Raw genomic sequence first — 10,028 nt, 5'->3', positions numbered from 1 at the left:
GATTTTTAGCCTTGCAGCCGTGATCTAAGGGCTCCTAATTTCGAATGTGGAAGCCTGAGTTCTCCATGAAGCTGTATCACTGTATGCTTCCTACAAGTAAGACCTTTCACTCTCTTTACATTTTTGCTGGACTTTTGATGTGGTTTAAAGTTCTTAGACTGGTTTTGTTGCAAGAGGAGTGGGGTGACATGACCAAACATGCCAGCCTACATGCATGGATGTGTAGATAAAATGTGGTCTGATTTGTAAGGGTGCTGTTCACCATGGTTTCTAATGATTTCAGCAGGATTGTGGCACCTCAGTTTCTCTGCAAACATGGGTGCTTATCTTTAGCTGCCTAAGTGTAATTTTGGGGAGATAAATGTTGCTGCCCAAGTTGCAATGTTTCATCCTCATTGTTTTAAATTTGACAATCTTTTTCTCTTTTAGCCTGTCATCAGGATACACAGGTCAGACACTAGCATGGCATAACGTCCCTAGTGGAATTGATTCTTGAATTTAAAGACTCAATTAAATCAAGTCTGCATTGTCAGGGCAATTTTTCTCCTTTAGCTGGTGGGAGAGCCTTGGTCCCAGCCTCAAGTGAATCTCAGCCCTCCCAACAGTGCATTCCTTTCAAAACACGTCTTCCTCTGGTGATGAATTCAAGAACTAAAACAACGACAATAGGTTCTTAAATTCTGATAAGATTTCTCCGAGTTTAGTGATACGTTATTTAAACATAATTTGAAGCTTTTAAAATACTGTAATGGCACCTCTTGACCTTTCAGAAATCACATGGAGAAAGAGATGGTGAAAAATGTTTATTTACTCTGCATTAGAAGCTAAATCCCTGTTCCTTCTTAGAACCGGTAGTTCTTTTATACGCGGGAACTCATGCATGTCGCTTCCATTCTTCAAACAAGAGCTAGACAGTGCTACTTGAACTGAAGAAACAATGACCTGCAGTCTATCCTATGCCTGAGTGATAAACAACAATGCAGACCTCTTGACAAGCTCTGGCATCAAGCGTGGAGTCTTGCAGCTCAACATGTCTGCTGAACAGAAGTTAGAAAAAGAAAAGATCATCTTGTAAACAATTAATTAATGTTTGTCATGAATTATCATTTTTACTTCCTTCTCAAGAGGCTCAAAGGGAATAAAAAGGCATTTTTGCAGGTGGTGGCATTCAAAGTAAGGGCAATCAAATGTTTGAGAGCAGTGGCACAGCACTTTGAGTCTCTAAGGGTGAATGGTGCTAGGATTAGAGCACAGCGGGGGGTTGAGGGTTTCAGGTGTGAAGCTTAATGTTTGTGATCAGCAAAAAAAAGTCTTGAATTTATCTAAACTGCTCTTCTGCTAACAGTACTTCTAGCACATAAATGTTCTGAAAGTGACAAGTGTTCTCATTGCTCTTCTAATGCAAACATGATCTGCATTTGAAAGATGCATCCCTTTTGCCTAAATTAGAATGTGCATCACAAAGAGCGTAAGATGATGACCCAAAAACAGTTCTTTACACACACACACACGCACGCACGCATGCATGCACACGCTTCAATTCAAGATAGAGACACAAAAATGCAAACTTCCTCTCCTTTTTACGCAGCTACCAGGGCTGCTGCTCTGTCCATTATTCTGTTTGCGCCGCAGGTTTGTAATTAGGATGTTTTACCACTGGTGCTTCAGTTCCTATCTAGCATCATTCACACAGAGTTTAGTGTCTTTGCAGCGCTGTGCATGAGGAGCTCAATTTTATTTTGCCCAAGCAGTTTTCAGGGATTTTTATGCTGTTCCATCCTAATGCATGCACACTCCTTACCTCCTCCCTCTGCTTATATCGCTGAGTACCACAGAGAAGACAGTATGATAGGAGTCCTTAACAAGTTTAAGCTATTCTGAGGAAATTAATTAGTTTAGGAATTGTATAGAGTGTTTGCTAGCCCTGGGAAAGAAAAAAAGGATTTAGTAAGAATGGTAAACGGATTGCACAAATTAATTTCTTTCTCTCTTTGGACTGCATATTTGGCCTTTTTTGAAAATATTTTTCCTCCATTTAATGTTAAATAAAACCTCCATTAAAGTAAGGAACAGGAAAGACCCGTCCCTTACAGGAAAAGCATTTTGCAACACAAGTTAGAAATAAAAGCAGCAAGGGGAAAAAAATTCAGATATATGTACCAATGTAGGAAAACCTGCACAGATCTGCTGTTTTTGCTTTAAATGTTTCCGTGATGCAATATGCTGTTACAGTTTGGCATACAGAGTGAGTGTGCTGCAATCTAGCATTGAGAACCACTGAGGCAGACAGTGCAGACTGCAGACAGTAACCGTGAAGGTAAATATATATATATATATATGTGTATACATATAATCCTACACCTTAATTGAGCTATCAGAAAAGGGAGTGTTGCCTAATGATTTACTTCCTTGGCTGAGCTGACCACATAAGACTGGGTGAATAACTTCTGCGTTCAGTTCAGAAGTTTGTCTGTTTGTAAAGTAAGTAGTCTAATTACCATGGAAGCCAATCATCTGGGAATTCTGGTATTTGATACTGTCATAAATTAATACATTAATTTCATAAGATACTACAAGACAAGGGAAGAAGGATAGCAAAAGAAAATAGATGCGTTTTTTTCACCCTCTCGCATAGGCTGGTATGGACTGACAACCGATCATTTTCACTAGCAAAACGATGAGGTTCAAGGACCAGATGTCTGTGCACCCCAAGGTCCTTTCACCTCCTTTTGGCAGAGCATCAGGGACTCCATGACGTAGCACTTTCTCATCAGGAAGTCTCTATTTGTCAAAACAAATGAGTTTTAATCCACACTGTGGCAATGCCTGCTCACAGGCGGTGGTGGCAGGAGGAAGCTCTACACACTTGCTCAGCCCAGGGAAGTGAAACCCATCAGTAACTGAGCTCTGCTTTGGAGTTTCATTTCAGCAAGGGTCTGGATGTGGCCTTGCTTACTTCAGCGAGTCTCCAAGCCCCTCTTCAGGGTACCCATCAGTGGGGCTGGGGGAAGCTGCTCGCCATTTCTCTGTTTTGGAGTTGTTTTTTGTCTTGGAGTCCGCCTAGGCACACTCTAGTGAGGCTGACACCCCTCACCCTCCCTTCCTGGCTCTTTTTTGTTGTTGTTGTTGTTTTGTTTTGTTTTTTTTTTTTTTTTTAGTTTGGTTGCTTTTTGCATAACTAAATAAATCAGAAAGAAATAAAGGTCCTCCTGAATACCAATACGTTTTGCAGCTCAGGAAAAGTTTTCTGCCCTGCTTAGTGCAAATAAGTTTTTGTATCCAGACTCTGTGAGTTTTGCCCCAGTTTTAAGGACCCTTTTGCCCCAGGAAGAACAGGGATCTGGTCTACAGTGTTTCTGTCCAAATTCCTGTTGTCAGCTGTTTGTTAAGGCTGCCCTTGGAGGCAAGAAATCAAAAATATCAGCAAGTGCTGTGGGACTATTTGTTTGTATGCTTTCCCTTTCCTTCTTCCCCAGTGCCCCCCTGGCCAAGTTTCTGAGCTGCAGCCACTTGTGCAGCAGCTTGCACCCCGCCTCCAAGGGCCAGTTTCTGGGGGGACCGAGCCAGGATCTCTCCTCTCCGCCGGTCAGGCCCCATATCAAAACACTCCTGACTCCCAGGAAGGCAGCAATGCTGAAACCTGAGGCTTGCCAGTGCCAGTCAGCTGCTGTTTGAACTAAGTCCTGACCGCAAAATCAAAAGTGGGTCCAAAGAAAGCTGTAAACAGTGTGCAATGAGCCATTTGAAGGCAGCTGATGCCTCATTTGGGGTGACATGTTGTGGCTGATGAGTGTGGATGATGTGGGGTTTTCGATAAGTGCCTCATCAGTATCCTCATCATGATCGTGTTGCTCAGCCACGGCGTGTGCCCTGACTTGATTGTAATTGCCTGAATCTGCTCCTGCTGCTCAGGAGCGCACAGTAATATGCAATAAAACAGCAAGAAGTGAATGTTAACCATCTGAGTTCTGACATGGCTGCTGGCAGTTCAAGTTTTCCATTAAGGACAAAAAAAATCTCTATATATACACAAATATGGATATATAATTGCATGTTTATAATAATTATTGTTTGTATATGCAATAAACTCCTTTTATAAATAATGCATGATGGTCATATACAGATACATAGATGTATGTATCTGTATACATCTTCCCCTCGACACCTGTATATACCATATAAAAATGAACATCACATGCTCATGGTGTGTAGGTAAATAGCGCTGGGGTGAAGAGCATCAGGGCTATATTTTGATTTAAATTTTTAGGAATGTAAGTAGAACCTGTAGTTAAATCTATGCATAGTCTTCATAAATCTTAATAACACATGTGCATACAGATAACTAATTGATTTTTAGATGCAGTTAATCTACTCATGTAAATGTGTGCGTGTACTTGTGCAGGTGTGTGTGGGGGATAAGGTACACATGCATATGTGCTTCATATCATTAAATTAATCTTTGCAAAGAATACAATTTATTTTCACAAGTTAGCTGGTTTGGATTAATTCCACGACATCAATGGCTGGAAAGGTAAAAACAAAAAACAAAAACAAAAAAAAAACCTTTTTGAATGCTGAGTCTGCCAGTCTGATAACATGAGGTGTTGAGAACTTGTGCCCACTGGAAGTTCTTCAGATCAGAGATCTTCTGTGAGGATGGAAGTGTCATTGCCCTGTCAAGGTCCCACTGCACAGGGCTGTCCTAGGAACCACATTCATGTCCATCAGTAGCAAAACAAGTAGCAGTTTTGCAGAAGAATTGTCAAAAAACAGATTTTAGTCAGAATGTGGGCTATGCTTCCTGTTAATAAACAAGTGGCACAGATTGTGTTCTTGACTCTAAACTATGCCTACACCAAAATTATATTCGCCTTTGGTTATTCGGTCAGAAAGATAATAAAATTAAAAAAAAAAAAAAAAAGATTATGGTTGTCTAATTGTAATCTGTGATGGCTCGGAGTTTAACACTGCACCCGTGCAGTCAACAGCTTTGGATTTTCTGTATGCAGCTGTTTTTCTGGCATAGTTATGTGGATGTACAAATAATAAAATTTACAGAGGAAAACTCTGTTTGCAGTCAGTAATGCTCACTGGAATGAACGCGTGGGTTTCCTTCATCTCCACTCCGTTATTTCAGCATTTCAGTAAAAGTGCACAAAAATGTTTTGCAAATGTTATTTGCAGCTGCTGCTGCTGCTGAGCATCGTCCTGAGTGCTCTGTGCCTGCATGCAGAGGCTACCACGTACGGAAACTCACCGCCGGTCCTGCTGTACCGAGCCAGAAGGATCAGTGTTAAAGTGAAGGCAGAGAATAGAGAGCTTGTTATTTGCTGACCCAAATCCTCAGGACATAAGACTTTTGAAACCCTTTAAAAATAATTCTCTTTCCCCAAATCAGGTGAAATTTGCAGTGTCTTGGAAATGCCCTTAATATCTTCATTATAGAAAACAAGTCTGTACAGATTATACACTCTAAGTCTGACCATTTGAGAGGTAAGACAATTGTTATAATTATAAATACTTCTGTTGTCATGTGTGATCAAGTGGATTCGCTGTTGTAGCTTAAATATATTAACTTTAACCCTTTTTAATTACGGATTTAGCACAATGCTGACGGAGTTGCTTCCCTATTCCTGCATTCACCCTGGGCCCCTCTTTATACTCAAAATATGTAGACAAATAGAGAGAGGAATTCCAGGGAGGATAGAAAACATGACTGAGAAGTTGGAAGGATTTGTTTATGAGGAAAGGTTAGAAGGATGAAATGGGGAGCTTTAGTTAAATGGGATTATAAGCAATTAATCTGTGTAGCGTTTATAGTTTCAGAATATGAAACTCATCGCTCATATTAAATTAACTAGGCTTCATTCTCAAAATTTGTGTGTCACGTACCTGATTGTTACCTTTCTTATTAAACAAAACTACTACAAAAAGAAAATCCAAACACTTATACGATCAACAATTCTGATTTTTCATCATTTTAAGAAAAGAATCTATGTTATTTCAGCACAGCAAATTGATAATAAAAGCATGGGTTATAACTGGATACAACTATACAGACTGTTCAGATGAAGAATAGCATTTCTTGACTTGGTAAATATTGATAAAGCCTGGCAACCAAGAATTTTTTAAAGAGAACGATAGCTGGACAAAAGCCCCGGTTTTCCCTCAGTAGCACCTACAAGTAGCAAAACAGCTTTTCAAAAGGTGTTCATTGCAAGAAACACTGACTATTAATCTAGGTTAAGAACTAAGACAAAATTTATAATAGAGAGCAATCTTGACAGCCCTGAGTTATGCAGTTTTGCTCTCTAAGTATTTCTTGCATTTTTTTTTCTCCTTTCTTTTTAAGAAGTTGTGCATTGCACACACATGAACACAAACAACTTTGGAAGTGATTTATTATTATCATTGTGAATTATGTTGAGAAAAATTCCATTGTAAATTTTGCCAGGGACTCTCTAAAACATCAGAAAGAGGAAGTATGTGTCTTGAAAACTTTTTACACTAATTTAAAATAACTCAGAAACAACAGCTTTACACAAGCTTAAACCACAATTAAAAGTGATGAATCATGCCCCACATCTTAGACCTTTCTGAAATCTAAATAGTAAATCACAGAATCTTAACTGCAGAATCTTACTCTTAACTTTGCAGGATTAATGCATCTTCACAAGAAATGATTTCTTAACAAATGGAGGATAAACAACTCTTTCAGATTGCAGTTTCTACGTAAGACCCATAACAACAAAAATGTATTTTTTTTCTCCTTGAAGATTTGTGTAACATTGGAATTCCTTTGCATGAAAGAAATACTCCCTAATAATAAGATATAAAGGAGAGTACAAAACCCAAACAAACAAACAAAATGGGATGAAAACCTGAGAATCAGTGTAAATCAATTGTAATAACACTTTTTTTTTTTTCCTATCTTTTGTGCTCTTAACCAAATGCATTGGCCCATATTTTTCCATCTCTCTCACTTCAAGCCCCCTATACCAAGTCCAGTCTGTGCCAGGAGGGATCGCCAAATTCGGTATATTTGGGTGCCACTTCCAACTCTAAACTGGTGTTCTGAGCCCCTCCAATACAGAAATATTAATGCAGCGTCTCAAATGATCAAAGAAATGCTGCCAGATTCAAGCTGGGCTGCAAATTCCTCTCTACCTCCCCCTGGCAACCCTCCTTTCCTGCAACACACATGCAAATACTTCAAGTTTTGCTTTCCTCTGAGCAAGCAGTGTTCCCAGGAGGATGGATAAAACTGTCTTGTGGACTAGATATGATAAGCAGTTTTCCATCCCTGAAAAAAAGGAAAATTTCTGGGACCTCAATTTTGATTGAACAGGAATAGCAATGACCAGATAAGGAGTTAATTGTCAGGAATCGGGGAAGAAACAATGGATAGGAAGAATGACATCAGATAAAAATAAGACTGTCCAATAGTAATTTTAGAAGTCATTCATAGCTCATTGCAAGGTGAAGGTGGTGCTTGACATATAAATAACTTTTTCTTTCTTTAAATAAGCTGTAAACTCAGAATTAAACTTAGTTTATTAGAGTTATTCGGAATTATACTTTTTGCACTACCTATGTGAAGGCTGCAAGGAAGAAAGACGTCGGTGCTGCCCCTTGCGTGCTGCTTGTACAGCTCCTGTCCTGTGCCAGAGGGACGACTCTGGAAGGTCTCTGCTACAGCTGGCGAACAGGAGGCTGCCTTGTCTACCACCTTTCCCTTTTCTCAAAGCTTGTTTTGAGAAAGCTTGTTTTGACCCCTTTCCCAGGCCTGAGGCATCTCTCAACCAATGGGGCTGTGTGATATCTTTCCATACTTTGCAGTTTTTCTGCACAAAGACCCCAAATGTCTGTCTATGTCCAGCTCCTCCTGGGGGTGCTGCTGGCCCAGTCCCCACCTCAGTCTGCTGTGACTGAGTGAATTATTCTCTTGCTAAATAATGGAAAGGGAAGGGATTCTTCTTGCCTTAACCTGGCAAACGTTCTGGGTTCACTCTTCACCTATGTCCCAAATATTTCCATGCCCTTGAGATAACACCAGAGATAAGGGGTTACTTAACTCTGTCAAATCACAGCATTTGTTCTACACAACGTATAACTGCCAAATATTTATGTGATTAACATCTGAATTCAAGCATACTTTAGTAGCGCAAAGATGTGATTAGTCTCACCAGAATATTATTTTTTTAATGGACGTGGCTCCCACTTTCCAGCAAAGATTTAATAGCTGAGTCCTGCAGGGAAGTCTCCATTTACTGAACTTTTATAGCTGTAAAAATATCCTAGGGTACATTTCCTAGCATGAAGCATGGCACAACACAGAATTTAAATGATACGTCGTGTTCACAATGAATGAACAAAGTACGTATTGTCAAACAGTACTCTTTTTTTTTTTTTTTTTGGCCAAAATCACATAAACTACCGGTACTGAAAATTAGCAGGGTTTAGGTGCTTGGGAACAGCCTTTTTCCTCTTCAGCCCACAGATCTATAGTGAAGGCTGAGAGGCTCAGAGTTTGCTTTGGGTGAAGCCCCGAGTCTTCTCCACTGCCCTGGCACAGGAGAGAGGCCTGGAGGCAGCTCAGCTCCCACAGCCAAGGAGAGGGAGCATCCCCGGGAGAGAGCATCCCGCTGGAGGCAGGGCTGCCCTGGGGAGGGCTGTGGGGCCGGGGCAGTTCCCTGCTCGCTGCAGACAGGACAGTGGCCCCCAGGGAGGAGCAAGGTGGGGAAGGCTTGAAGGCCTCTCCTGCCATTAGGGGTACAGGAACCAGGGTGGCAGCACCTCATGGACCTGAGAGATACTTCTGGGAATGTAGCTACTTATTTTTGAGCCTACTCAACCCCAAAGCACAAAGGGGCCTGTGGCAAAGTCATGGGCCCTTCCCATGAAGGCTCTGAGCCCTACCAGGCTTCCCAAGTGACCCAGCTTCGCAGTGCGCAAGCTTGTGCTGGAGAGGTTCCTGCAGCACCAGGCATCCCCTGAACATATCCTGTCTGGTTTTTAATCTGACATACTCTTTTGTCCCCATACACTATTGCCCACAAGAACAGGAAGAGGCTCCTGAGCCATGCAGCAGAGGGCAGAGGCCCATTTGCATGTCAATGCATTTACAGATGGAGAAATGGAAAAAGAAGAAAAAAAAAAGAAAACAGAATCATGTTAAAATCATAACCCCTCTACCCTATGTGATTTTTTTTGCATAGTTAAGACAACTATGAAAAATAAATAAGTTATTGCTATTGTCAAGAATATACCCAAACAAGCAGAACGTATGAAATATGTGTTGTCAGTAAGGGTGGTGAGGACAGCCAGTGGCCAGCTGAATTGCCTTTCACTGAGAAATGAGGACTCAGACTGTGTGTCTGATACAAGTAGCCGGGTGTGCAATAACTGCAGAATCAGCATCTTGGTTTGAAAGGACTCCTGCAAATCCTGCAGGAACATTTCAGTACTAGATGGTGTTGCTATGGGCACCAGAAGGAAGCTTAATATAAGAGAAACTGTCTTAGGAATTCATGGGGGATGGGCGTAAACATAAGACGTAGGTAGGAACTGGAATGTCCCTGGCACTAAAAAGCAAATGCCATTTGGGGGGTTTTCAAATGTTCTGTTAATAACACCTCGGTGCAGTTCTTTCAAGAGTGAAAATATAAGGTTGTACCTTATTTGCAAGTTGCCTAAAGTGAAATATGGGTAAAGAGGTGATAAAGTTCAATGAGCTGTGCATGCATCCCGCATACCATAAACGTACTGAAATCTGGATGCTCCAGAAATAATTTCTCTGTAAAAACAGATGTTATAAGCAGGAGCAGAAAATGAGGGGACTGTAAGTAAACTGCAGTTCCCTGTAGGACTCTCAAATAAGAATCCCTCTCTGCCTTTGAGTACAATTCCAACTTCAGGCAAAACCCACACTGGCAAAGGACACCTGGCTGGTTTATTTCATGCTTAGATTTCTTCCATTCTAACTGTCTCTCCACTAGTGTAGCCTACCTAAGTGGACAAAAAGAAAA

Source organism: Cygnus olor, chromosome 5, assembly GCF_009769625.2.
Source record: "Cygnus olor isolate bCygOlo1 chromosome 5, bCygOlo1.pri.v2, whole genome shotgun sequence".
Taxonomy (NCBI): domain Eukaryota; kingdom Metazoa; phylum Chordata; class Aves; order Anseriformes; family Anatidae; genus Cygnus; species Cygnus olor.
This window is presented reverse-complemented; position numbering follows the sequence as displayed.